The sequence below is a fragment of the Stylophora pistillata genome, chromosome 2 (assembly GCF_964205215.1).
Source record: "Stylophora pistillata chromosome 2, jaStyPist1.2, whole genome shotgun sequence".
Classification (NCBI taxonomy): domain Eukaryota; kingdom Metazoa; phylum Cnidaria; class Anthozoa; order Scleractinia; family Pocilloporidae; genus Stylophora; species Stylophora pistillata.
In genome coordinates, this window is record NC_142520.1 from 19961306 (window position 1) to 19984761 (window position 23456).

The 23456-nt window shown below is 38.7% G+C and overlaps 1 protein-coding gene, 1 long non-coding RNA gene and 2 pseudogenes across 2 annotated transcripts in view; 2 read left to right on the plus strand and 2 right to left on the minus strand.

Moving 5' to 3' along the window:
• Positions 1–23456, minus strand: part of LOC111347678 (uncharacterized) — a 724620-nt gene that overhangs the window by 421934 nt on the left and 279230 nt on the right. The window lies entirely within an intron of this gene.
• Positions 3738–4592, minus strand: LOC148737647 (uncharacterized; annotated as a pseudogene).
• LOC148737648 (uncharacterized) lies at positions 10689–11327 on the plus strand (annotated as a pseudogene).
• LOC148737649 (uncharacterized) lies at positions 11385–12675 on the plus strand. The gene is made up of 3 exons (XR_015996205.1): positions 11385–11600; positions 12195–12268; positions 12365–12675. It is a non-coding gene; the product is annotated as an uncharacterized LOC148737649 (long non-coding RNA).

Consider the following 23456-nt stretch of genomic DNA (forward strand, 5'->3'; position numbering starts at 1 on the left):
GCACCTAGCTTTGGAAATGATTTATGCCATGCTGATGCTTCGGATGCACCCGTTCTCCCTACCTAAATAATAAGGTTTGTATGGAATATACCTTCGTTTTCGAGAGATAGTAAAAGGAAGGGTTTACCACACTCGTTTTATTTTTGTTTATTTTTTAACAGATTGCTTTTACTTGTAGTATCAATATCCCGGTCCGGCAAATTGAAAAAAATATTTCATGATTGCGAATTTTTACAATTTTTACCTGCCTTCCATACATTTCTCTATAAAATCGGCAGCGATGTTTACAGACATTTTGTTATGAAACCGCCTGCCTACCGCAGGCCCGTGACCGGAATAGTTGCTGATGTGGTAACAAGGAAACGCTTTACACTGAAATAAACCCTTCCCTTGCCATTCCCTGATTATATGGGCTGAGATGGACTTGAATTGAAGTTGACTACTGAAAATGTATTCAACAATATCTTCTATTTACCCAATATATTCTTCTCATGATTATAAGTTTGTTCAATTTATAATGATTCTCTTTTTAACATTCAATGTAGACACCTTATTTCTTCAAAATTGCAAGACTCAAGTATTTTATACGTACATATTTCGTCGTAATATAACTAAAGCGTTATTAATTTGCGTGATATTGATTTCAATAGGTAGATGTTGGACTAGGGTCCTACATTCCCTCCACGTTTTTACCAATTCTTACACAAAATGCTTAAAGTCCGCAACGAGGGAAATAATATTGGAATTGATTTTATGTCTTTTTCCTAGAAACGGGGCTTTCTGTTATAAGCAAGGAGGAGCTCGTATCAGCTCACGACAGTTGCTAAGAAACGAACAACTATCCAACAATATCTTGCCTCATAATCCTTTTTTTTTTTAATTCTCTCGAAAATGTCTGGACGTGTCACCTGACCCAACAACTGTTAAGTGTCTTGTGATATTCTGTTAATAATTTTTCCCAAGTTCAAAACCTTCCATATAAGTCCCCCACCATTTTCATGCCAGTAAACGTTATTAAACACATAATTCTTGTAAACTTATCTGGTCTAGTGAAAGTGAAAATAATTTAATTTTTCAGTTCTCAAATAATGGAGCTTCTTAATCAAATGAGCTGATAATGTTAATTGGAAGTATGGTGTGCTGGAACTTTGGTGATCAGGTACGAAGTAGACACTTCCAGTACCTTCTCTACTGTGTAAGTGTAAAAGAGACAGGTTAAATAATGCATTACCTCTGGAAGCAGCACACTGAAGAGATGAAAATGTTTGAAGGTAATGTTTTGACTGTTTGTGATAAAGAGTGCACTGTCGAATTTCAGCCAGGAGCAGACATGCTCTGGTAGAGCTGGGCTGCCAATGCACTCAAGCAGGCAGCTACATATCCTTCCCCATATGCAAATGTTCAGAAAGGAAATTTAAACACTATGGGGGGTGGTATTGGGTTGGGTAAAGATGAAACCTGGAAGCCTTACACTGTGGAAATGAGAACCTCTAATACTGTAAAGGTAAACAACTCTCTTGCCTCTTCTCCCCCAAACCTTTCAGAAAAAAAAAAAAAAATTCCAGAAAGTTACAGTTCATTACTTAAAATGGCATCTGACAGTTAGGTCTCCCTAGGATTGGGCATTTTGCAGACAGGTTAAGGCCAGAACCCATGCATTGTGAGATCAATGCCTTGCAGCATGTTATTGATCTCCTATACTCAGAGGCAGTGAGAAGAGGAAAGTTTGATCCTTTTGTTTCTGTTCTGGGAGCACCTATAGGGAATATATATGGAGATGTTAAAGGGGGGCCACCCCAAAGACTCTTCTGAGGGTTTCTGGTATAGACAATGTTGGGGAGCGTGCTAGAAAGCAGGAGATGTTGCAGAAATAGGAGGAGGACCTAATACAATACTTGCATAAGACAGATTTTCCTCATGTATGGCATGTATCAGGTAAGGGGGGTGTGGACTGGGTTACTTGGCTTCAAGAGTAAGAGAACATTTTAGTGATGAAGCTAACAGGTACAACAAGTTACTAGTTAGGCTTATTGGCAATCAAGCCATTTCATTGGCTCGATATTACTATCGTTTTGTTGACACTTAAGAAATTAAGATGAAACAGAGGCACAAACAATCCAACGACTGGCTCTTAGCAGGATGGGTCAACCTTCTGAGGAATGCAGGAGGGGGGGTTTAATAGAATAGAGACCAATTCTGCTCAGGCTGCATAACTGAAAGAAATGTGTAGTAAGTATTTTAACTTGATGTCTTTGTTTTTTTCATCCAGTGTTAATGTCACAACGTGGACAGTTGGATATGCCATTCCCTATCATGCAAATTTGCTGTTTACGAGGTATAGGGTGAGTTATGGCATTGTCTCTTTGCAGGCTAAAGAGGCCAAACATTCTGGAGTGAAGAAAGATTTGACCTTAACGAACCGGTCAAATGTAAGCACTGCCACAGGTTCACAAGTAATGTGAAGTAACTATGTTTGCTGATTTTACCTCCCAGAACATCAACCAATGCCCTCTTTTTATACTTTACACTACCAATCACGGTCTCCACCACACTGTTACCAATCAAATGTTTGCAATTGTGGTGGAAATAAAGAAAATTATTTTCTCAGTTGTCAAGTTTGTTTGTCTAGTATTGACCATGTGACTTGTTCAAGTAGCAGAGACCTGACAGAATCAGTGTTGTGTGCACTAAAACCCATTGTCTATAAACAGTGCAATACTTGCTTTGCTGATAACTTATCACTGTTTTCTCATCTGAAGTTCTGCAATACCACTGAGGTAAGAAGTGTAGCTATCAATCCAACTTTGATGACAGTACCTGGTTTAAAGAAAGCTTTACACAGTAGAGGATTAAGCACTACAGGTAATAAGGAAATTGAAGGTGCATTGGCTGGAGAAGGGTAGCTGATTTATTTTTTAGTCAACAGTTTCAATCTCCTAAAGTATTTCATATGAATTTTATCTTTCTTGGTGAAGTTGGTGCACAATAAGGCGTACTTGCTATGAAAATGATAACTAAGCTCTCAACAAACTCTGTGTACCCGTAATATGAGTAATATGCCTACTTTATAAGAAAAATGTTTTAAAACTGGTGCAAAACTGTTTAAAGTAGCTATGTTTGCTAGACAGGTTAAACCTGTCGGAACACAAAAGTACTTTTGTCGCTGACATCAGTTGGTGTGCACTGATATATTACATAGAAAACTTTATAAACCCATTTTTTTTTAACTGTCCGCCATTTTAGAGGCAGGGTTTCTGCTGTGATCTATTTATGGAATTTTGTACATAAAGGTTTGACCACTAAACCCTTTACATGCTAACAACAGTATGAATATTCTCCATACTGTTCTCAATACATTTTCCAAGGTGTTGACAAGGAGAATTTGTTTAACAATCAAGAGCTTCTCTAGTGAGTAATTATTTGCTTCATTCTTGTGACTTTATGTTTAATTTGGGGTTAATATTGTAAGAAGAAATTAGATGCTGGTCACTGTTAGGGGTCAAAGGGTTAATAACTAATGACTCAGCACTTTGCTTGTTATGTTGACACAATGCATTTGTTTTAGGAATGAATTTGTCTTAAATAAAAGGTACACAAGGTTGCAGCTTGATATTTTTAAGAGCAGGATGATGTATACATAGATAAATGAAATTTGTATTTAATAGGAGTAATTCTCTATACTGGTAGGATAATTTCATAAATGAATCAGACATCATTGTTAGTGAAATAATAAACAAGCTTTCAGCTGTTATGTTTAGGTAAATCCATACTTCTATCTATTTACTCCAGTGTATTTCTGTCTACAAGAGATGAAGATTAAATTTTAAAATATATGCTTGTATTAAAAACATATTTTCTTCAGAACTCTGTTTCAGATTACATTCAGGGTTGTCATTCTTTTGCTATATGAAGTTTCGTGACAAGGTCTAACAAAACATTAGCAAATTATGCTGTCAGCTAATTAACTGTCAAGCCAGAACGTATTCAAATTCAATAGCTTTTGTAAATTTGAGTCCGTTGCAAAAGCTTCTCGATCATAGCGCTGCACGTAAAATGTGGTTGTTACCTTTAGTTGTTTTACTGAGTAAATCGTTTGAAGCGGCGTAGTTTGCGTGACAACAACAATTAACTTGCCCCTGTAACTTTGAAGCACGCAACCGTGATCCTCAGGAATATTCTCAAAGTGCCGCTTCTTGAGAAAATTATCTCCCTTAAATCTCGCTGGAGACCAAATTTTCTATGCCGTGTCGAGCCTTCAGTCTGGCAATCGAGCGTGATTCTCTTACCATTCTTTGTTGTTTTCGCGCTTCCCCCGTAGCCTTATAGTAAAAACCCAGATAGTGCTTAGAGATCTGAAATGGCATAAATAGAATGACGGGCGTTATAAGATCGGTCATTCTAGTGCGAGCGAGCTTCACATCAATAGAGAGCCCGATTTTCTTATGAAAGCCCTTCACCAGGGGACCCGCGGGCTCCAGCTTGTTACCTGTGAGTTCCTCTAACACGGGATCAAGGTCTCTTATCCCGTAGTTGGGGTTATTTTCTGCAAAACGAACCCTCCTTAACCATTGTTTCTCAGCAGAAAGCTTCATCTGTACGGAGTTGGTATTTCAAAACCGATCTTCTCTCTCTGTTTCATCGTCTATGCCGAGGTGCCTTAAACATTGTTTGATGTGCTCGCGCTGTCATTATTTGCCGCCGTTTTTGAATGGGCCTTTACTTTTCGTGCCAACTGCTGCTGACGATTTCTGCGCCAGCGCGCATCAGAGTTGCGGAAGGAATACCCTAGGCAACCGACCATCATTTGCTTGGGTGCTAGGAATTCATCTACAATGACTGATCTCCGGCTCCGTATTCATGATTTCTATGTCCCTTATCTTGAGCCACCTGTGCCGGATCTGCTTTAAGTGCAGTGTGTCCTCCTACTTTCAATTTCTGTTCTAGCAAGTTCTGCTTAGGACTAAAACGGAAAGCCTTCTCGAAGATCGCAATGCCCAGCTCCAGCTTTGCGGTAACGCCTGAACACTTTACTCTGCAATCTCAGAACGAGCAATATACGACTGTGCACTATATCCTTCCTGGTGTTTTTCAATGGAAAGCATCTTTGCCTTGTCGAGAATTGAAGCGAGTGCGTTTCCTCTATAAATATGCGCTTGCCATACTGTATACACTGCTACACCATGCAGTGGCGCTGAAAAGTACCCACGCATCCTTCAACTTAAAAGAAAAAAAAATCGGCGTTTGTTGTCAATGGGTACAACTTCTCCTCTCCTTAAACGATATCTTCTGTCTTTTCTTGGAGAGGAGACTGCTTTTTGTCGAACAAAAGGATGTCTTTAGTTAGAGTTCTCCCGAAGAAAAGTAACTGTCGGGAAAGACTGGATCCCGCACTGAACCCATCAGTTTGAACAAAAAAAGAAAGGATAAAAAGATGGCTATAATAGATGAATATAAATAACCCGCGTGAGAAATTAACATTTGGTAAAAGCGAGCAAGAATTATAAGAAAAGAATGCCAGTGTTTTTTTGGTAAAGACGCGTGCTATTGCAATTGTGGCCCAGGACTTGTGGGTCTGCATCTAACGCAATCCGAGAGCAGCAGGGGGCAGTTTACTACAGTAGCTTGTGAGGCGAATAATAATTTAATAATTTTTAACAATTTATTATTTATATTGCGCAAATCAACATGTGGATATGATCAAATGCGCATCACAACATTTTTCGGGGGACTTTGGCCGGACTGCATCAGCAGTTCACAAACAGTCGAAGGAAAATTATTTGAATATTCCCCCTCCCCCCAACTCGCAATAAACAGGCCAGACCACATCACAGTAATCTCGTGAGTGGGTTCTTTAAAGTCCCCTGCCTAACCAAATTAGCTAATTAATAGATCTAGCAGCGAAGCGAATGCACAATCCATGTTTGGCGCTAATGCGTGGTATGTACTGATTCATTAACAATACTCAAATTAAAGTGTAAATATGGCAAGCATATTGATTTTATGGATCGTTACCAGTTTCAAATTGTATCCGCATTATAAGGACGATTTTGCCTCTCGGCTTGTTTTGTTTGGAAAATAACAGCTAACATTTTAAATATCAGGTGACCTGAGCAACAGAAACAACGACAGTTGAACTAAATTAGCTTTCTATCCAGGGTAGAAACGATTTTTTGCCCCACAACGGCCTGATGTCTTTTCCACGTGCGCCGTCTTGATTTTTCACCTCCAGTTGCGTTACACGGAATGGTGTATTTTGACCTCTGTCTTACTTTGTTTGGGGTCCTAACATTTCGTAGTCTTGAGTAGCCCAAAAATTTTATTGGACTTTTGTGAATAAGAAGTCTTGTTCTTCGCTGGATTACCTTGGTATAACCCCATGCCAGGCACCAAGGTGCGATTTTACCCTCTCAATTTTCCCATTTCTCTGTTCCCGTAAATAAGTAGAATAATGAAAATAACAAAAATTTCCCAAAAACTTAGTTCGCGCCGAAATTGGACAGGTAACACTTCAGACTGTTCGTAAATACGTGTTTTTTCTATCGAGAAAATCGTTGGTCACATTTACCGTTTTTTTTTTTTAATCCTCAAGCGACGTTCAAATAATGATGGGTTCCCTGGACCTAATGAAGCTGACATGAGAGCCACCGAACCGATTTTTACCGCCGTTGCCGTAAAATAAAAAATGTAATGGAACTTAAGGGATCTTGTTAAAAAATAGTTCGTCCAGACCTATATTCTGGCAAAGCTTGGGGGTTTTCGATTTCTGCATATTGCACACCTAGCACCTCCAGGCGACATTTAGGAATGGCCGCTCTTAGGTAATTCAGTTTCATTTGATCTACGATAAAATTCGGCCAAAGTCGCAAACCATGTAAAAGTTTCTTTTGAATTATGCTATTTTATTACTTGCTTTGTATTTATATCCGAGGTTATAACCTCAAAATTCTAAAAAAAAGGGGCTCCTTCCTGTTCAATGTTGCACACTATCCTCGTCCATTAGATATTTCTATCAGATTTAAAAAACAATTTTCAACTAGGAGACTCAGGAAAAGGACAAAATGGAAATAACACACCAGAATTCCATTGCACCCTAATTTTAGCGCATCCCTTAATCCAGTTTAACGGAAATATAAACAACATTAAATTGTCAAATTCAAGTACGGTTTTAAGGAACCGGATGTCTCTATAACGGCCTTAAAGAATCCTTGGGGGTTTGTAAGTTATCTAACACCGTCCTGTACTTTGTGATAATGTGAAGAGAATGAGAGCTGAGGTGTTTACCACTGGTATTTTGTTACTTCATTTAGCAAAAGAAACGTGGTTCGGAGACACAATAATGGGGGTCTGGATTAAGGAAGGACTAGTACACGGGATACCTACCCCCTCCAAAGTCTTGAACATTTTTTTCAGATGAACAAAATTTCTAAATTTCGCGTATGCCGTGATAATATTTCATAGACGTTTGGAGAGAAATTAAGGGAAATGACACATTTTTAAATAGTCGTTAACAGTTATTGCACTGTAAGTTTAAAAGAAGCCGCCAAAATAGTTGGAGAATCGAAAATCAGCGACGAAAAATCCAGTTTTTTGCCAAAACATCCCTTGCTGTGATCTAGTTTCGAAAAACAATATTTTAAAGTTCCAGCGATTTTTTTATTTTTTCGGCTGACAATTTAAAAAGTTTGAAAACTCGTTTAAAAAGCCGTTTTCGCCTTGCCTAAAAGGTCAAATCGTCACGCAACTTAAGGAAGATGTTGGCAGCGCTAAAAAAGTCTATTCACCATCAAACTTTTCACAGTAATTACAATATAACTTCAAAATGAAAGCATATAAAATTTTTCCTGTAGTTCTCTTTGGTATGATTTTTATCACCGTTTGTGTAGAGGTGTATTTTGCACGATGTTTTGGGAGACAAAATGAAGACTGACTTTGACCTGTTTAAACGACACCTGGTACCTAAAAATTTTGACATATTAACCATACCAGACGAAAGCTCATTTATCAAAATCTACACCTCCAAAGTTTGGCCTTTGGAAATTAAGTCTTGTCTCGGCAGTTAAATGAAACATGATGCCACCCAGGCGCCATGCGAGTGTGCAGAATTCGATGTTCATTTCAAGCTAGTTATATAGTCAGTTTGTCGAAAATACACAGAAAAAATTAGATGACCATTGAAAGTAGTTAGCGTCGTTATGTTTCTGCTGTGAAGCTGTGAATGTAAAGTAAAGTCGCTTTTAATCTTTCTTAATCACGCTTTAAGTGCCAGCATGTCTCTTTTGCCTACCTAAATATCAACTCGATCGCCTTCAGAAAGTCCAGAACGCGGCAGCTAGAGTTGTTTTTCAATTGTCTAAGTTCGACCACATAACGCCTGCTCTTGTTGACCTACACTGGCTCCCTTTAGAGTTCCGAGTCCAGTTCAAACTGCTTCTAATTGTCTATAAGTCCTTACATAACCAAGCTCCAGATTATATTATCGATCTTCTGTCTCTGAAAACCGAACCCAACTGTTCTCTTCGTTCGTCCTCACAGTTTCTTCTTTCAGCTCCCAGAGTCAACTACTCTATATTTGGGGATCGTGCTTTCACCCACGCTGCACCGGTCCTATGGAACTCTTTTACCACTGACTATTAGTTCTAGTAGCATTATTTCTGTGTTTAAAAAAAGACTTTTCTTTTTAAAAGGCTTTTAATTTGTGAATTTTAGTCTATTTGATATATATTCTTCTTGTACAGCGCTTTTGAATATTGACCAATAGTTAAAGCGCTCTATGAATATATAATTATTATTATTATCATTATTATTATTATTACTATCATTATTATTAACGCGACAGAAGCGGTTTAGGAACTTAAAAACATTCCGAAACATTTGTTAAACAAAAACATCGCTTCTTATACTTGAAGAAATGGTCTGTTTAGTTTTAACTACATATCCAAAAATACATTTCAGCGTCTTCTTAAAACTTAAACTTAGTAAAAGAGAAGTATGTTAGGTTTGGTGACTTATATATAACTACCGAAAACGTAGAAAACATTTGAGAATTCTCCGGTAAGTTCATCCTTCGCGTGACCATTTTGTGTACGTGACCTAACCCCTGCTCACTTCTTCAAACTCTTATGAAGAATCTTTGGTGCCACACTGAGAATCCGCAAGGGAAAGTGCACCGGAAACATAACTGAGAGTAAGTGGTCAAACTTAACAGCTGTAAAAACACAGTTGCATATAGTTTTAGAAAAGCAAACTTAAACATAACCGAACGTGCAGATGACTAGCACCTTACGGCACTGTAAACGCAAGTAAATACCCGTTTTAGTGTATAAAAAATGTCTTTGGTCGACGCCGTGCAACATGTGCAGCTTAGATAGCCATGAAATTACATCAAATTTATGAATGATATTTGTGTAGATGTCAAGGTAAATCATTTTCTCTCGATACAACAGCATGCGTACTCCTTAACAAGAAGTAGCTCGATTCTATTGTGACCGTTTACGCTTAACATTTAATTACAGCTGATAATAAAAAATCTTCCAATTTCAAAGAGGGTGCATCAAACTACTGTGAAATCACAATATTTATTTGAGTTCTACATATGCACTCATGTAACGCATGTGCAATGCGTCAAAAACTTCCTGGCAACGCGCAAAGTGTATCTTACATGGGTGCGACGGTTGAATAACTATTTCAGCTCGCTGCGTACCTGTCGATCATGACGCTGTTTTAACGCGACCATTTTTCCAACTCCCGAGAGGGTTAAGTCAACTAACATGTAATAACCCCACTTTAATAACCTAAGCAAGGAGACACTTGTTCGGGTCTCAAACACGTCTACTGAGAACTAACTCTCACCCCAATAATAAAAGGACCATTAGAACATGCCCAGTTACGGGGGAAGTTTTAAAATCGCACGATTGTGTTCTTTTTGTTCATTTCTCGCTTTTTTTAGAGTTATATTAAGTTATCCATTTACTCCATTGGCTGCATGTCGTTTTAAATCTTATCTCGTACTTATATTTTGTTTTTTGTATGTTGTTCAATTAGTGAGGCTCTTGTCCTAATTAACTTAAAATAACCAAAACAGAAACTCCTAAACCACGTAAAATGCCAAAATTGCTGATTAAAACTTACTTATTTAAATAAAATGTTATCGATTAGGCGATCTGTTCAGCCACTATAGCCCTAGGTATTGAAAACAAGCAAACGAGATAACCGATCAAAACTGATTAAGATAGGTTACTGGCGAATCTGGCATGTGCACGGGGAAACAGCTTCACCAAGTTAGGCAAGGTATGTATCAAATATTTCGAGTTTGTCCACAACCAAATTAAAAATTGTTTAATCATTCGATTCACATTCCAACATAACTGAGCGAGAATCATACAGAATGTGTAAAAAACAAAGCCTAGCCAGCTTGCGAGAGCATGTGCTCCGAATCACGTGACTATGAACTGTCAATCAGTTCTTACAGTATTGAGCTTTTCATCGAATGGCAGGTTCATGAACATTCAGCTCCAAGTTCTGACAAATACTCTGCAGCATGCCAAGCTTTAGCCTCTTCAACGTGTCGTTCTTCACTATGGTACAGATATCGAACTGATCGAACACTATTGGGTGCTGAAGAGAGATGGTTTCTAGGGCCAAATTCCCTGCCATCGTGAGGTTGATTTCCTCCTTGCTGGCCTGAGTGAATGAATAATTTCACAAGCAAGTGCGATCAGCAGCCAGAATTTCACAACTCTAGTGGTTGTTCGGCAACATTCTTAGCTGTCTCTGCTCGAAAAATATTTATTGTGGAATTTGTGCGTTATGGCTGACGGAAATAACCCGTATATGCCCAAGAAAAAGCGTCCAACAGGTCGAGGTCTTTAGTTCTCTTTTAACAGAGAGCTTCCTCGAACTCAAGAGAGCAGGCTTCTTGGCATCAAAGACCGCGTCAAAATGGCAAAAGGCGCGTTAAATCTAACAAAAGTGACCTCAAGTACACAGAATGCGGATCTGATGGAGGCTCGGCCACACGGTTTTCTTTTCCTTCAGCGTCTTCCACTCCATATTCGCGTATTTCTTTGCCTTTCTCTGATCTTGTTTCTCCAATTTCCCCTCCACATGCAGAACATACACCACTAAGAATGCAGATCACTGCGCCTTCAGCAGAGAACGACCCCATACACCTCTGCAGCGGGGAAGCTCTGCGAACTCTGTATTCTTTCTTTGGGAACACTCTCTCCATCGCATGCTGTTATTATAGAAAACTCATCGATTGCGATTTACAAATCTTTAATCAACAAAGTCATGTTGTGTCCGTAACAGTTTCATGTGTATGTGGAGATTCATTCAAGTGGCTCCCCTGCTCTATCATGGGAGGATCTCCTCCAAAGTACTATGTAAATTTGAGGTAAGTACCTTTTCGCTTTCAGCTGGAAATTTTCTGAAATTCGCTCTCTCAGTATTCTTGAGTTTTGTTGTACCTGGTCACTTATCTGCCCCTCTTTTTCATAGATTGATTCATGAAGTATTGTTTTGTGACGTGACAGAGACACAGTACGCAAGTTTCTCTGAAGCAGCCAACCTTGGGTGAGAGGGAGAAAAAACTTTTCACGCAGGTTAGCAATGCACTTTCTCTAATGCTCCTAAAATCAAGTTGTATTTCTTCTTCCAAGCAAATGGCTGTCAACGACAGTTTTCAGGAAGCCAAATGATGATCTCTCCACCAAAATATTGGACTGAGCAGTTTTTTATTTGGTTTCTCTCTTACCTGAATTCTAAAATACCTCTTTTTTTTTTTTAATTACTTCAACGGTCTTGAAAGAGCATTGTTATGCAACCATTGTGAATAGGGTTTGCAATGAGTCCATGTCTGCTACCCAGGAAGAAGGGAAAAGCACCCCTGGTTATGTTGTAAATGGAGAGGTACAAGTTGATTTCAATTTTATTTTGTCTTTGGCCACATACTTATACACCTGTCTTAGAGTATGAGAGGTGCATGCATGAGTTTTGTTCAATTATTCCTTTTTGCAAGCCAGGATCTCTGCAAGCAGTCAATTTGATGCATGGGATCTAGTAGACTTCTGCAAAGTTCTGCTGACTAGCACATCTAAGGATACAATATCTGATATCAAGTTGTAAACCCTGAGAAATATGTGAGTACAGAAAGGTGTTCAATGGTATGTTTTGATATCTACCATTTCTTCCTGTAGGGTGTTATTACAGGTGCAAGGCATGATTTGAGTAGATCAGCAGCTCACACGACGGTGTCAGCCCTTTCTTTCTTGTAAGATGCTTTTGAACTATTTGTATGATATGTTGAGCCTTGATACACTCAATGCTATTCCTAAAAAATATTTCTATTTTTACTGATTCTGTTTAGAACCAAAAAAGTTTTAGGAGTCGTAAACTGGAGTAGGACTAGTGAAACTTCAGCAGTGAGCCATGAAGTCCCTATGACAAAAGAGCTGTTGACTTTTCTAACTGAGACCCAAGGTATGATACATTTGCATCCTCAATAATATCCTACCATTGATGTAATATGAGTATGGAAGACAGAAAAATCTTTTATAGTGTGACTAAAGTAATTCTTTTTTTTGTTTGTTTATTTATTTCTCATGTGTACTTCTGCATGAAGAACAGTCCACTCAGTGAGCAAGAATTTCAGGCTAACCTGCTGATTGTTGCTGACCATTATCAAGTAATTTGAATGACTGTTTATTGAGAGAATGCGTAGAAGTCATAAGGTACAAAGGGTTTTTCTCAGGTTACTCCTTCAAAAGAACGATTTCACGAAACCAAAATTATTATTATTAATTTTTGTTGTAATGAACACATTGTGTCATGTAATTCCAACAAGACAGAGCATAATTCATGAACTCAAAGATTACGCAATTTTCTATAAAAATGGAAAACCAGAAGCATTATTCTTACTATTATTAATACTGATCTATTAATTTGTTTTTTTATAATTTTCTTTATTTATGACTCAGGTAAATCATGTCAATTGCCATGCAGAGTCGCGGAGCAAGCAGAATAGCTACCTAATGAGCAAAAGGTTTTAACTAAACCTGAAGCTGTAGCTGCATATAGGAAAGCCATTATGGGCACCTCAATATATAGGCATGCATATGATTACATGCGGGTAATTAATATGCACATAACTGTATGTTTTTGTTTCTTTGCATAAAAAAGTTTGCCTTTTCCAAATTAGCGATGTTGCAGTAAAGACCATGAAAGAGTTGCAAGAAATTTATGTTCCAGTTACAGTGAAAGCCACTCAAAATCTGTTACCTTCTGCAGTGTAGGGAAACATACTGGATTGAATCTCTCCATTCAGTGATGCTCATTTATATATGCTGGTAAGTGGATCCATTATGGGGATGACACCTACAACATGCACATGGAACTAGCCATTCTTGATTGGGTAAAAGACTTATGCTTTTGTTAATTCTGCACAATTGCTTTGGCACTTTTTGAATGCTATGCTTACTCTTTCTTATTGACTTATTTCCCTTGCTGAATGAAAATGTGAATAGAGAAGTATTGTCTCTGCAGATTTACCAACATGCCAGGCATCCGAATCATCCGCCAGAGATCAGGGTGCTTACTGCAAAAACACTCAAGTTCAGGGAAACCATCTGGTCTATTTTTTTTTAATCTAAATAACTGATGTCCATTCTGCTTACCAGTGATTCTGACTTCCTGTGTTAACTTTAAATGGGAGCTCATATGTGTTGTAAAAGATGTAAGGTAACCAGGGAAGAATAATTACAGCAACTGCTGGTACTAAGTAGTGAAGCATTCATGAGTATTAGGTATTACTCAAGGGACTTTCCATGCAGTTTTATTGATGTTTCCATCTCTTAATTTTATTTTGACTGTGTATGTTTCATGAACTTATTCAATTGTTATTTATAATTGCTCTCCTTGACATAGGCATTTGTTTGAGAATTTCCTTATTCCCTTTTATGCCCCATGTAAGGAATGCCTGGAGGGTTAGGCAACCTTGACCTCACATCTTTTATAACACAATTGGGCATCTTTTCCCATGCTGCATTAACTTGGTCCCCAAGTTCCACTTTTCTGGCCTGATAAACAGGGTCTTTCCAGAGCCCACACTTCTTCAGAGATCTCCAGTAAGTCATATAATCTTTACAACGTCGCAGGTGATTTTCTATGTGCGCTTCTCTATACTAAAAAGCTTTTTTCAGTCGTTTATTTCACATTAGATAAAGCTTCCCAACCTTTTTTTTTTTGGATATTGAGTGGCTATGGCCTTTCACTTCCATGGCAGAAGAAAGAAAAATCAGGCTTTTCAAATGACTGCTCCATGAAACAACTCATCTACAATAGGTACGCTATTGGATGGCGCATGGGATTTTTTGGCTGCCAATGCAAGCTACGAAACCATTGACTACTGTCATAAATGGCTGCCGGATTAATATTCTTTTGTTTAAATTTAGATTAGCCTTTCTGGGCTCGCTTGAGATAATCTATTCTTTTGAATTTTGTACTGGAGAACGAGGCCAGAAAGGTTAATTTAAATTTAAACAAAAGAATATTAATCTGGCAGCCATTTATGAAAGCATGCTATGAGGGGCCAATTTCTTCAGGGTATTTCTGAGAGAGCCATTAATGATTATCAATATTTAGAAGATGTACTGAAACAGTCTGTGCCACTTAAATATATAAATCTTGTCTGTAAAACACAAAGTTAATTTTTTTAATACTGAAAAAGAAGTCTGGCTGCTACGTAACATTAAATGTCTTGGAGTTGACTTAAGGTTACCCAAGCTCAGTTTCTCAGATGATAATGTTGACAAGTTTGTTAAAAGTTAAGACATTGGTCATGTCACACAGATCCCAGGGGCATTTTCCAGACAGGTTAAGGCCAGAACCCGTGCATTGTAAGATCAATGCCTGGCAACATTATATTGATCTCCTGTACTTAGAGGTAGTGGGGAGAGGAAAGTTTGATCCTTTTGTTTCTGCTCTGGGAGCACCTATAGGGAATAGAGACTCTTTTGAGGGTTTCTGGTACAGACAGTGTTGGGGAACGTGCTAGGAAGCAGGCGATGTTACAGAAATCAGAGGTGGATCTAAAGCAATACCTGCAGAAGAGAAGTTTTCCTCATGTAAGGCATGCATCACGTGGGGAGGGGGGGGGGGTGTGGACTGGGATACTGGACTTCAAGAGTAAAAGAACATTTTAGTGACGAAGCTAAAAGGTATAAAAAGTTACCAGTTAGGCTTATTGACAATCAAGCCATTGCATTGGCTTGATATTACTATGATTGTTTAGTTGACACTTGAGAAAGTAAAGATAAAACAGAGACATAAACAATCCAACGACTGGCTCTTAGCAAGATAGGTGAGTATCTGAGGAATGCAGGGGGACTTAATAGAATAGAGACCAATTCTGCGCAAGTTGCAGAACTGAAAGAAATGTGTAGTATGTATTTTAACCTCATGTCTTTGCTTTTTTCATCCAGTTGAACGGAAGTTGCATAAGCACACAGGAGACACTTTTAGAGATGATGCAATGCGAAAGTTGCATAAGCACATGTAGGCTAGATCACGAGATTGTAACAGGAGATGCGTGGGAGATAATAAAACTAGTTTTTATGTGTGAGAGCAGAAACTAAGAGAGACGTGAAAACAAGGAGGAGAATGAAACAGGATTTTTTAAGGACAATTATCGAGTACGTTAGTTACAGTGTACCCTACAAGTTCGGTACATTTGTGTTAATGTTACAACATGGAAAGTTGGATATGCTATTCCCTATCATGCAATATTGCTGTTTACAAGGTATAGGGGGGATTATGGCATTATTGTCTCTTTCCACACTAAAGAGGCCAAACATTCTGGAGTGAGGGAAGATTTGACCTTAACTAATCGGTCAAATGTAAGCACCACCACTGGTAAATGGTGGCAAGTAATGCAAAGTAATTATGTTTGCTAATTTTACCTCCCAGAACGTCAACTAATGCCCTTTTCTTATACCTCACACTACCAATGACGTTCTCACCACACTGTTACCAATCAAATGTTTGCAATTGTGGTGGAAATAAAGAAAATGATTTGCTCAGTTGTCAAGGTTGTTTGTCTAGTATAGACCTGGTGACTTGTGCAAGCAGCAGAGGCGCGACAGAATCAGTGTTGTGTGCACTAAAACTCATTGTCTGTAAACAGTGCAATACTCGCCTAAAGTTTTGCAATGCCACTGAGGTAAGAAGTGTAGCTATCAATCCAACTTTGATGACAGTACCTGGTTTAAAGGAAGCTTTACATGGTAGAGGATTAAGCACTGCAGGTAATAAGGAAATTCTAGTTAAGTGCCTTGAAGGTGCATTGGCTGGAGAAGTGTAGTTGATTTATTTTTAATCAACAGTTTCAATCTCCAATAGTCAAGGTGGTGTACAATAAGGCATACTTGCTATGAGAATGATAACTAAGCTCTCAACAAATTCTGTGTACCAGTAATGTGAGTAACATTCCTACTTAATAAGAAAAATGTTTTAAAATTGGTGCACGATTGTTTAAATTAGCTGTGTTTGCTAGACATGTTAAACCTGTCGAAATGCAAAGGTACAGTTGTCACTGATATCACTTGGTATGCACTGCTATATTACATAGTAAACCTTATAAACCTATTGTTTTTTTTACCAACTTGCATTTTAGAGGCAGGGTTTCTGCTCTGATGTATTTATGGAATTTTGTACATAAAGGTTTGACCACTAAACCCTTTGCATGCTAACAACAGTATGAATATTCTCCATACTGTTCTCAATACATTTTTCAAGGTGCTGACAAGGAGAATTTGTTTAACAATCAAGAGCCTCTTTAGTTAGTAATTATTTCCTACATTCTTGTGACTTTATGTTTAATTTGGGGTTAATATTGTAAGAAGAAATTAGATGCTGGTCACTGTTAGGGGTCAAAGGGTTAATAACTAATGACTCAGCATTTTGCTTGTTATGTTGACACAATGCATTTGTTTTAGTAATGGATTTGTCTTAAATAAAAGCTACAAAAGGCTGCAGCTTGATAGTTTTAAGAGCAGGATGAAGTATACATAGATAAGTAAACTTTGTATTTAATAGGATTAATTCTCTATACTCAGTGATAGGATAATTTCATAAATGAATCGGACATCATTGTTAGTCAAATAAACACAAGCTTTCAGTTGTTATCTTTTAGGTAAAACCATACTTCGATTTATTTACTTCATTGTATTTCTGCCTTCAAGATATGAAGATTAAATTTTAAAATATATGCTTGTATCAATAAACATATTTCCTTCGGAACTATGTTTCAGATTATATTCAGGGTTGTCATTCTTTTGCTATATTATGAAATTTCGTGACAAGGTCTAACAAAACATTAGCAAGTTATGCTGTTACCCAATTAACTGTCAAGCAAGATCGTGTTCAAATTCAATAGCTTTTGTAAATTTCAGTCCTTTGCAAATCCTTCTCGATCATAGCGCTGCACGTAAAATATGGTCGTTACCCTTTGTTTTTTTACAGAATAAATCATTTGAAGCGGCACAGTTTGCGTGACAACAACAATTGACTTGCCGCTGAAACTTTGAAGCATGCGACCATCATAAGGAATATTCTCGAAGTGCTGCTTCTTGTGAAAATTCTCTCCCTTGGTCAAAACCCTTGGTCAAACGGCGCATGATAGTTGATTCTCTTCAATCTAGCATCTAAAATCACCAACTATCATCCGCATGGTCAAACGGCCAAAAAAGTTTGTGGTAGTTGATGATAGTTCACCAGTAGTCGCGCGAGCAAAGTCACGGGAGCAGCTAGTTCCAGGCTCTTCCTGCGTAAAATGTGAACACAGACATGGCTTCGCGTGAGTCAAACAAACTTGTTGAAGTATGAATTTATCACGACGAAAGAGGGCGGCAACTTGCTTTCTAGTAATCGATTTGTTGGAGGAATGTACGGAGGATGAATCTGGAGAGCGCTGGCGGAAGAGAGGACGGACAAGGGAATGGATTAAAAGGAGAAACGAAAGGGGGTTGTTGAAATTGGTGGAAGAATTGCGAGTGGAGGACACTGCTGCTTACAAGGAAATGTTGCGAATGAACTTTGAGACATTTCAGGAAATATTGACTGCTATCGGGCCTGAGATTAAACCGGGCCATTTTAAATGAGCCCGCCGATTTTCGGGGAAAACAGCTGCCCAAAAACTATCATGAACTATCATACGCGTGGTCAAACGAGAAAAACTATCATTGACTATCGAGAAGAATTTGAAGAAGCTCAAAATGAATGATAGTTGGTGATAGTCGATGATAGTGCATGATAGTTGGTGGTCAAACGGAAGAGCGCGCCTCAACTATCATCGACTATCATCAACTATCATCGACTATCATGCGCCGTTTGACCAGGGCTTTAAATCTCGCTGGAAACTAAATTTTCTTTCCTTGTTGCTTGTGAGTTCCTCCAACACGGGATCAAAGTCTCATCCCGTAGTTGGGGTTATTTTCTGCAAAACGAACCCTCCTTGACTAGTCTCCGCTGAAACCTTAATTTCTACGGAGCTAGTATTCCAAAACCGGTCTCCTCTCTCTGTTTCATCCTCCATGCCGAAGTGCCTTAAACATAGTTTGTTTGATGTGCTCGCGCTGTTATTATTTGCCGCGACAGAGCTGAATAATGAAATGATACGTCAGCGGGTATGCGGTCAACAACGCGGGCTGACCTTTAAAACCGAGGAACTCTGTTTTCGTCGAAGGCACTTTCCTAATTCCAAAGGTTTAAAGGCCCATTTCCAACTGAGATGCCTTGCGCGCCCGGATCATTTTTCATAATGAAAAATACGCTATTTTCCTCGTAGTTGCGGAATCGCTCTGATATCTTCTTCCATCTTACTAATTAGGACTTTCAAAGTTCCATCTTGAATCATGTGCCAACAACAAACTATCGTAGTATCCATATCAGTAAATAGTTTTTAATTCTTACATGTATGACCGTGAAAAATGTCATTTGAAAAGTTGATGCCGCCGAAGAAGCGGTCTAGAGGAAGGCCGTGTCTGCCCGGCTCGGCAAAGGTTATTCGACTTCGAGAGTCTGTGTATGATTTATGGAGGGCGAGGAAAACAACCATGGGTTTCGGTAACACTACAGACAGTGCTTTTGCAGAAATGTTATTGCATTGTTCCTACGATGGAACTAGAGACTCCGGGGAGATTTTTTGGAGGTGAGAATAATTATTTGACTGATTTTTACTTGAGATCCTGAGATATGTATGTAAGCAATCTCATTTGTGCAAGTCATTATTCTATAATTGAAATGCGCAAAGTAAATCAGTTTTGGCCAATATTGGTTATTTCTTTGTATTTTATTCAGTGTTTGAAGCCGAACAATTTCCTTCAACATCAGGTAAGCAGTCTCAAATACTTAGCTGCAAATTTGTTTCCTGTGTTCTTCACCAAATTTTTGTTTTTCTTTTTAATAGTGTTTGTGAATGACTATCAGAGTTCGCCATTCACAATAGCGCTATTCCTAAACAAAAACAAACGACTGCAAAGGATCTCGGATGGAAATGGGCCTTTAACATCTAATTACAGCTGACAATAAATAATCTTCGAATTCCAAAGAAGGAGCATCAAACTACTGCGAAATCACAATATTTATTTGAGTTCTACATATGCACTCATGTAACGCATGTGCAATGCGTGAGAAACTTCCTGGCAACGCGCAAAGTGTATCTTACATGCGTGCGACGGTTCAATAATTATTTTAGCTCGCTGCGTACCTGTCGATCGTGACGCTGTTTTAACGCGACCAGTTTTCCAACTCCCGAGAAGGTTAAGTCAGCTAACATGTAATAATCCCACTATAATAACCTAAGCGAGGGGACACTTGTTCGGGTCTCAAACACGTTGTTACGGGGATCGAATTAGTTTTACTGAATCTGTCACGCAATCCCAGACTTTTCTAGAATTATCTATAATCTGTAATATTCCAGAAACTTCTTTCATGTGACTCAGCAGTTTCCAAAAATAGTACAACTTGTAATACGCTATAAATAGTAATAGAACACCCTAGATACCTAAAGTAAATGTATAAAAGCTGGCTTGTGAGAAGTACAAAAAGGATTTGCTCGAGGGCTTACCCTCGTGGCTTGCTGACTGAACTTGTGGAAGCTATGATGTGACAAGGCTATGACCTTTTGACCTTGCGATACCCGGAGAGAAGAAAGAGATGAAAAAGACGATAGCCGAGAAGGGAAGAAGATAAAGAATACAGAGTTCACTATGAGGTCCTCCGGAAGAGTTTGTGTACACGAAAAGAAAGCCATGAATCAAGAAAGCCAAGCGCTGTGGTCTTCAGTCGGCGGAAGTTCGAATTGGAGGTTGATCAAGACGATGAACACCTCTACGGCATAAAGGATAGTAAGCCTGCTTTATGAACTGCTTAACTTAATCTCTGACCTAAGTAGATTAAACAGTGTAAAACTAATTAAATAATAGTTAAAATGGGTAACTCCTTGTTGTTACATTTTTGTCGGGTGCCTTATATCGTACTCGGGAGTCTATTTTCAAATATGCTTTGTTAGCGGACATCTGTTAGTCATTCGTGCACGTAACAGCGTCTACTGAGAACTAAATCTCACCCCAATAATAAAAGGACCATTAGAACGTGCCCAGTTACGGGGGAAATTTTAAAATCGCACGATTGTGTTCTTTTTGTCCATTGCTCGCGTTTTTTTAGAGTTATATTAAGTTATCCATTTACTCCATTGGCTGCATGTCTTTTTAAATCTTATCTCGTACGTATATTTTGTGTTTTTTTTTTTGTTCAATTTCTGAGGCTCTTGTCCTAATTAACTTAAAATAACCAAAACAGAAACTTCTAAGCCACTTAAAATGCCAAAATTTCTGATTAAAATTTACTTATTTAAATAGAATATTATCGATGAGCCGATTTGTTCAGCCATTACAGCCCTAGGTATTAAAAACAAGCAAAGGAGATAACCGATCAGAACTGATTAAGATAGGTTACTGGCGAATCTGGTATGTGCACGGGGAAACAGCTTCACCAAGGAAGGCAAGTTATGTATCAAATATTTCGAGTTTGTCCACAACAAAATTTAAATTGTTTAATCGTTCGATTCACATTCCAACATAACTGAGCGAGAATCATACAGAATGTGTAAAAAAGAAAGCCTAGCTAGCTTGCGAGAGCATGTGCTCCGAATCACGTGACTATGAACTGTCAATCATTTCTTACAGTATGATGCTTTTCATCGAATGGCAGATTCATGAACATTCAGCTCTAAGTTCTGGCAAATACTCTGCAGCATGCCAAGCTTTAGCTTCTTCAACGTGTCGTTCTTCACTATGGTACAGATATCAAACTGATCGAACACTATTGGGTGCTGAAGAGAGATGGATTCTATGGCCAAATTCCTTGCCATCGTGAGGTTGATTTCCTCCTCGCTGGCCTGAACATCGCAATCATCCGGTAGTTGTTTCCGATCCTTGGCACCGTCAGGTCCTTGGGCACGTCTCATCTCTCTTGCATCTACTTCCCCATCTAATTTTCTACCTGACGTTTGGCCAATATTGAATTTGGCATCAAGATATGCTTTTTGCTTGTCAATAAGCCTGTAGGCTTTCTTGGTTAACTTAAAATCCCAGTCTCATTACAGCAATCAGTTCGACGTTCACTTCCTGGAACTGATTGCAGAGTTGGTATGGTTCCCACACCTTTTTCCAATGCAGATTTCTATGCGATCTTGGCGAGGTGTAGAAAAGATCTCTTCTCTAAAGACTTTGTGAGTTTTTCTGAGGACAGCTGTTTCTCTAAGGCAGAATACCTTTGAAAAACTCTCACACACCCGTCTTTAGGGCAGGCAAATAGGCAAATGCTGCTGTTTCATCACCAGCAATCCCCTCATGCGTCTTAGAGACTTCAGGTTTCTCTGTAGTCTCCGACTCCGCCTGCGTGGGCTGGTTTTGGCTGAGCGATTTAAAACCACCTGTGGAAAATGTTGACCCCATCTAGCGATAACTACACTCTGAAAATAGAATGATGTTGTCGTCATCAAAAGATTCCGTAAAAAAGACGTTTATTTAGACCCTTACGTGGCCTTTACATTTTGCCGCAAGTCTGTCTTCGGCACCTTTACCTCCCTGCGGGTCAGAAAAGTCAATTCCTATAACCTGGACTCCAGTAGATTCTGCAATGGCTGGACACGCTAGGATCGAACATGACGAATGATAGCAACCGGCGTTGTCTTGCCTGAAATATGCCTTCGTTCCTTCCCCGTGTTCAGCTTTAGGGTCTTCAGAACCTCCTGCATGATAGCCACAACCTCAGGACCTCCTTGACTGCACGATTGGATTTCATGGGTGAATCCCTGCCATTCAAGGAGGCCATTTACGCGACGATAGATTTTCACACAAATAATTCTCGGAAAGTTCTTTAAAAAATATTAAGATAGTTTCCTCGACGGATTTTTATATTGTTCCTTCATCCAAGATTTTTAAAGCAGAAATAAAAGAATTTGAGGCGATTCTTTGTTTACCGGAACATGTTAAGCGTCACGGCTTAGGTCACGCAGAGGTCAATATAAAACTTGATAAATTGCATACGTTGTCTTTGCCATGAATGCCGTGAATGATCCAATAGCTTTCTTTTTCTTCATTTTAGCACGAAGATTTTTGTGTAGATCTGATAAGAAGCAAGTCAACACATCATTAATTTAGCGGCGTCTTAGCCAACACTGTGATTGGTTTCGACATGTTCTGAAGTTTGTAAATCCCATCAGCCGTGTTAACATGCGTGAAGAGACACGCTGGCACTTAAAACGTGATTAAGAAAGATTAAAAGGTATATGTGCACAATCCTTCGCAGTAAAGCACTAATTAAGCAATAGTGAAAATCAGACCTGAAAAAAATTCAGGTCTGTACGGGATTCGAACCACTGACCTCTGCGATACTAGTGCAGCGCTCTACCAATTGAGCTAACAAGCCAACTGGGAGCAGGCCATCAGATTAATTCGACATAAACCCGTGGATGATAAATCAAACAAGAAACATATGAAATACATATATATGAACTGCAGTTATGAAACGTATATGTGCACGATCCTTCGCAGTAAAGCACTAATTAAGCAATAGTGAAAATCAGACCTGAAAAAAATTCAGGCCTGTACGGGATTCGAACCACTGACCTCTGCGATACTAGTGAAGCGCTCTACCAATTGAGCTAACAAGCCAACTGGGAGCAGGCCATCAGATTAATTCGACATAAACCCGTAGATGATAAATCAAACAAAAAACATATGAAATAAACTAAATCATATATATGTATTTCATATGTTTGTTGTTTGATTTATCATCTACGGGTTTATGTCGAGTTAATCTGATGGCCTGCTCCCAGTTGGCTTGTTAGCTCAATTGGTAGAGCGCTGCACTAGTATCGCAGAGGTCAGGGCTTCGAA